General features: G+C 35.0%; 1 non-coding gene across 1 annotated transcript; it reads right to left on the bottom strand.

The window, feature by feature from the left end:
- Positions 1–5,262: 5,262 nt before the first annotated feature.
- On the bottom strand, positions 5,263–5,369 carry LOC128035209 (small nucleolar RNA R71). The gene has a single exon (XR_008191609.1). It is a non-coding gene; the product is annotated as a small nucleolar RNA R71 (small nucleolar RNA).
- Between the last annotated feature and the right edge of the window lie 1,245 nt (positions 5,370–6,614).

A 6,614-nucleotide genomic window follows, 5' to 3' on the forward strand; every position in this document is an offset into this window, starting at 1 on the left:
AAGAATTGGACTATATTTGATAACTTCACTTTGTTATTTTCAACATAGATACTATTATTAAATAATAAAATTTAGTAAATCTATAATGAAATTGTAAAATTTAAATGATGGTTTATTTTTAATAATGTTATTTATTTTATTATTTTTTATTTTTATAAAAAACTTTAATAAATTGTAACATTTATAAAAGATATTATTTTATTTTCTTCTCTCAACAATAAAAATTATTTATTATTCAAATATATAAAGTAAATTTAAAAGTTTGAAAACGATGGATTCTGCAATCGACGTCGGAAGGTCAACAAGGAAGGTTAAACGCAGGACGGACGAATCACTGGATCTTGATGACCTAGTGGTAAACGAAAAAGGGATTAGAGTGGATAGGGTTGGTACTCAACTTGTATCATGGAAAGAAAAGTTGATGGGAAGTGCTTCTACAGGGGCTAATATGCAGTAAGAGGAGGATTTCAAATTGGAGGATGGGGACGCGAATACGGTGATTATGGATGGTGTGCCATCAATAACTTTCCCTAATTGGGTACATCATTTCATTGCTAAGCGAATGCCAATAATAGTGATTGTTAAGCTACTTGGGAGGAAAATTTCATATTTTGCCATGGTTAACAAATTGCTGGAAATTTGGAGAACAAATCAACCTTTGCAGATCAGACCTTGAATATGATTATTTCTTGGTCAAATTTCAAACTGATGAGGAATATTTAGAGGTGTTGGCTAGTGGACCATGACAATATTTGGGCACTATCTGGCAGTGAGACCCTGGACGCCGACATTTTCAACGGATCAACCTTATCCGTCAAGCCTGTTGGTTTGGATTAGATTGCCTGGGATGCTAGAAGGTATGTATATTAAAAGCTGTCTACGGTTTATTGGTAATATGATAGGGACGGTTGCAAAAATTGACTAAAATACTGATAGTACTTCTGGAGGTCAATTCATGAGGCTTGCAGCCTTTATTGATTTGGGAAAATCGTTGGTCTCGAAAGTGCAAATTGATGGGAAATTTCAACGTGTGAAGTATGAAGGTGTGGAGTATGAACTGTCAGGGGTGTGGGCATCCCCGTTTTCGAAATTTCTTTGTCAAATGTAAAAAGGAATTTGAGCCAGATTTTGTTGTTTTATTTGAGATAAGAATCAACGGATGTAAAGCTGACTCAGTGATAGCTAAGCTTGGGTTTGAAAATTCTTTTAGAGTGGAAGCCATGGGATTTGCTGAGGGTATATGGCTGCTATGGAATGATGATATTATTGTTGATATCTTGAAGGTGCATACACTATTTATACATATGAGAATTTGGGTTGATGGGAATTGAACTCCTTTTTGTGCACTACAATTTATGCAAGTCCTCAATTTCATACAAGACAAGAACTCTGGAATAACTTGGAAGTAATAGCTGCTGAAGTGGTGGAACCATGAGTTTTTGTTGGGGATTTTAATGTCGCTTTAAGCTGTGAAGAAAGGCGTGAAGGGCAAAGGCTCGAAATTTGGGCTGTAACCACTTTAAGTCTTTAGTGTTTCAATAGGCACTCGTAAATTTTGGGTTTCAGGGATTGATATATACTTGGAGCAACGACAATCTTTCTTAACGTTTAGATAGGGCCCTAGGTAATGATCTTTGGTTATCCTTTGCACCTAATTACTATGTTCGACACTTTTATAGGTTGAAATCAAACCATCGACCAATCCTTGTTTCGGCTAGTACGACTGAAGGAGGAGATGGTGAGAGGCCCTTTCGTTTCTTAGCAAGCTAGCAAACTCATCTAGAGTTTCGTGATGTTGTTGCAAAACCCTGGAGATTTGATGTTAGTATTATAGAGAATTTGGAGAGGTTAACTCAGCAGATTAAAGATTGGAATAAGATAGTGTTTGGAAATATTTTTTCACAAAAAAGGAGGGTGTTGAGAAAGTTGGATTGGGTTTAGGAAAGGCTAGAACGATGTTGTTCTGAACGTTTAAAACAAAAAGAAATGGAAATTCGCTTAGAAATTGAACAAATTTTACATCAAGAGGAGCTTCTATGGTTCCAAAAGTCACGATGTGAATTGCTTTGGAATGGTGATCGAAACACAAAATATTTCCATGGTCGTAATATGAAAATGAGGAAGTAGAATAGAATTGAGGCTTTGAAAATTGATGAGTCAGAGTGGTGCTTTGATAGTGAGCGGTTAAGGAAGCATGCATATGATTACCAGCTTGGAGATTACCCAATTTAGGGGCGCTTTTTGAGGATTAAAGTGGGATTGCTTTAAATGCTCTCTTGCGAGGTGTCTATGGAAGAAGTCAAACATTTTATGTTTAGTAATGCCCCTCTAAAATCACTGGGAATCAACGATTTTCATACAAAATTTTATAAAGATAATTCGTATATTGTAGGCGGAAGTGTCTTCGAAATGGTTAAAAAAGTTTTTAGTGGAGGGGTTTTAGAGCCAAATCTCAATAGAACTCTTCTGGTTCTTATCCCTAAAATCATTGGTGTAGAAACTATTAATCAAATTTGCCCAATTAGTCTTTGTATCGTGTTATATAAGGTCATCACTAAATTAATTGTTATTTACCTTCGTCGAGGAATGCAAATTTTGGTAAAGCAAAATCAGTCAAGTTTTATTGCATCACGAAGCACATCGGATAACATAGTAGTGGCACAAGAAGCTATTCATACAATGAAAAATACAAAGAGTAAGAAGGGCTAGATACCTGTAAAGGTCGATATGAAGAAAGTTTGTGATCGGGTTAGATGGGATTTGTTACGAGGAACTTTGCTTGATGCGAGAATTTCGGAAGCTCTGATGAGGATTATAATGGATTGCGTTTCGGCATCATCCATGCAATTACCTTGGAATGGGAAGGTCACGAAGTAATTTAATCCATTTTAGAGGTGTTTGTCAAGGTGATCCTTTGACTCCGTATTTTTTTGTTTTAGGTATAGAACGTTTGGGACAGTAGATTTATATGGTAGTCGAACAACATTGTTGGGAACCACTCATGCTTTCTCGTAGAGGTCCAAGAGTGTCTCATTTTTTTTCGCGGATGATCTAATACTTCTTTGTAGGGCAGATATGAAAGGTGCTGACTGTCTGAAGTATGTGTTGGATACTCTCTGTTACTTCTCTAGGCTTCGGGTTAATCAACAAAAGACTCAAGTTTATTTCTTGAATAATGTTAATATGGAGGAATAATTAAGGCTTTATGCCAAACTTGGTTTCTCTAAAGTTAGTAATCTGGGAAGATACTTGGGAATGCCTTTAATATATGGTCGAGTTGGAGTTGATTCGTTTCAGTTCATCATAGATAAAGTTCAAAATTATCCTTAGCCATAAGAGTCGCCTTGGTTAAATTAGTCTTAATAACTATACCAAATTTTTTATGGCAATGACTCGTATTCGTATTTCTATTTGCCAAGAGATCTGATAAGTGATAAAAGTAACATGTTTTAATTTCGTTCTTAATGTATTTTTGGATGATTATTCAATGTAAAACTGTGAATTTTATGCTTTTAATCCTTTAAAGTCATGTTTCTATTTAGGGAGAAAAAGGAGAGAAAATCGAGCAAAAATAAAAAAATTAGAACAAGTTTCATGAGCCACACGGGTTGAGCCATTCCAAACAGGATGGACACACGGTCTTGTGAGCCACACAGGCTACCACATGGCCATGTGCCAGACCGTGTGGATTTCACAAATTGCACTCCAAACAAGCGAAAAAAAAATGTAATTTTTAGGTTTTTCGAGTATTCTAAGACCTATATATGACAATGATAAGAAGAGAGGAGTAAGCCGTCAAGGAATATTGAACAAAACAACTCGAAAAACACCATTGGAGTCAACTCTGAAGTAGATTTCCATCAAGATTGAATATCTCCTTTTGATTTCTTTGAAGTTTATTATGAGTTTCTTTATTTCTTTTGGTTATACTGTCTTTGAGATATTTTAATTTGGGATTATGAACTAATTTTCTAAATACCTAGAGGAGATGAACCTTATGACGAATTCTGTCTTTTGATTTCTATTTTATGCAATAAATACTTGAATTTTTTTCTTAATTATGTGTGTTTAATTCTTGGTTTACGATTTCCAGACTATTAATCCATGTTTGTTGTGCTTAAATTAGATGAGGAATAGACTCTGCTTAAGAGTAAATCTAGCATAATTGAGTGGAGTTGCATGCAATCCTAGAGTCAGTTGCTCTTACTTTCGAAAGAAATATTAGCATAATATAGGGATTTCTACGTATCAAGATGCTAAGTGGAGAAATTGTTTAATTCAGATTGATAATGACAGATAAAATCTAGGTGGATTCTTTCCTGGGTATTGTTTCGCTTCTTAGTTGTTAATCGTTTGTTTTTCTGATTTGTTCTTTGCCTTGTTCTTTAATTAATTTTAGTTTTGATCAATCACTCCAAAAATTTGGTTAAATAATAGAAAGATGGTAATTACTAGTACTTTTAGTCCTGATGGGAACGATATCTTTGCTCACAGTAGTTATACTAATAATTGATAGGTGCACTTGCCTTAGTCATATTTTTAATTGGTTTACGATTGCATCAAGTTTTTGGCGCCTTTGCCGGGGATTGAAATATTAGGAAAACTTTATTTCTATTAATTTAGCCATTTTTATTTTTATTTCTAATTTAATTTTTATATTTTAATTTTTTGTTTGTTTGCTTCTGGCAGGTTCTTTTGATTTATGACTAGAGGAAACTCGTTAGATCCATTGCTTTTTGATAATGAGATTCAAAAGACTACTCATAGAAATCGTAGAGAGGTTAAAGAAGAAAGGAAATGACAATTGAATATAGTAGACGATCAAAAGGAAAAGGATATTACTTGGAGATGGGTGATAATCACAATAATCAACTACCTCCTACAGCTCCTGCTCCTCGGAGTATGTATGATTATGCTAAGCCTACTCTAATTGGGACTGAATCGAGTATTATGAGACCTGCCACTACTGCAAAGAATTTTGAACTGAAGCTGAACACAATTCAAATGATACAACAATATGTTTAGTTTGATAGTTTGAAAGATGAAGATCCAAATACTCATTTGACTAACTTTCTAGAGATTTGCAACACATTCAAGATCAATGGCGTTTCTGATGATGCCATACACTTATGGTTATTACCATTCTCTTTGAGAAGTGAGGCAAAACAATGGTTGAATTCACTTCCATGAGATTCTATCACAACTTGGGATCAAATGACTGAAAAGTTTCTGTTGAAGTACTTCCCACTGGCCAAAACAGCTAAGTTGAGAAATGACATCTCTTCTTTTGTTCAATTTGATATGGAGACATTATATGATGTATGGGAGAGATTTAAAGATCTGTCAAGAAGGTGCCCTCATCATGGGTTACCTTTGTGGTTACAAGTTCAAACTTTCTACAATGGTTTGAATCTCTCAACTAGGCAATTAACTGATGCAAAAGTTGGCGGAACACTGAATAATAAAACACCCAAGGAAGCTCAATAGTTTATTGAAGAAATAGCACTGAATAACTATTAGTGACAAGTCAAGAGAACAAAACCGATGAAAACAGCCGGTTTTTTTAATATAGATGCAGTTGCTAAGTTGGCAAGCCAAGTGGAAACACTAAATAAAAAATTTAATGGTTTGAATTTTTCTAAGCAGGTAAATCCGGTGATGCAATGCGATGCAAATGGAGTGGATATGATTAATCCAAAATATTCATCCTTGAAGTCTAACATGGAGCATGAGCAAGTTGAGTTTTTGGGTAATAATTCTAGACCTCAAAATAACCCATATAGCAATACTTATAAATGCAGGATAAATGAATCATCCAAATCTTTCTTAGGGTGGTTAGGAAAATCTAAGGTCACAAACCCCTCCAGATTTTTAGAAACCTTATCAGCAAGAGAAGAAACCGAACCTTGTGGAGATGTTGGCTTGGAAATCAAATTGGACAACTTGCCAAACTTGTTTTGAAAAGACCGCAAGGTAGCTTACCTTGCAACACCGAAACTAACCCAAGGGAGAAAATCTACTCAATCATTGTTCGAAACGTGGAAGGGTTAGTCTAGCCGGAAAAGAAGTCAAAGCTAGAAGCTGCTGTGAAAAGTGATGAAGTTTAGGAAAGTAAGAAAGAGCATAAGCTGGTGGTTAGAGAATACAAACCATGAATTCCATATTCGACAGCATTGAAGAGAGACCGCATAAACGAACAATATGGTAAATTTCTTGAACTTTAAAAAAAAACGACATCTTAACTTACCTTTTGTTGAAGCCCTTTCGTAGATGCCAAAGTATGTAAAATTTTTAAAGGAGCTGTTAACAAATAAAAGGAAGTTAGATGACTTGTTGATAGTGGAGCTTAATGTACTTTGCTCGGCTGTTATCCAAAACAAAGTACCCAACAAACTTAAAGATCCAGGGAGTTTTAATGTTCCTTGTCTCATTGGTAGTTTAAATGTTGAAAAAGCTTTGGCTGATTTAGGGGCTAGTATAAATGTCATGCCTTATAAGATGTTCAAACAACTGGGTATTGGGGAACCCAGACCCACTAGGATGAGTATTTAATTAGCGGATAGATCAATTAGATATCATAGGGGTATTGTTGAGGATGTACTTGTGAAATTAGA

The sequence above is a fragment of the Gossypium raimondii genome, chromosome 11 (assembly GCF_025698545.1).
Source record: "Gossypium raimondii isolate GPD5lz chromosome 11, ASM2569854v1, whole genome shotgun sequence".
Lineage (NCBI taxonomy): Eukaryota > Viridiplantae > Streptophyta > Magnoliopsida > Malvales > Malvaceae > Gossypium > Gossypium raimondii.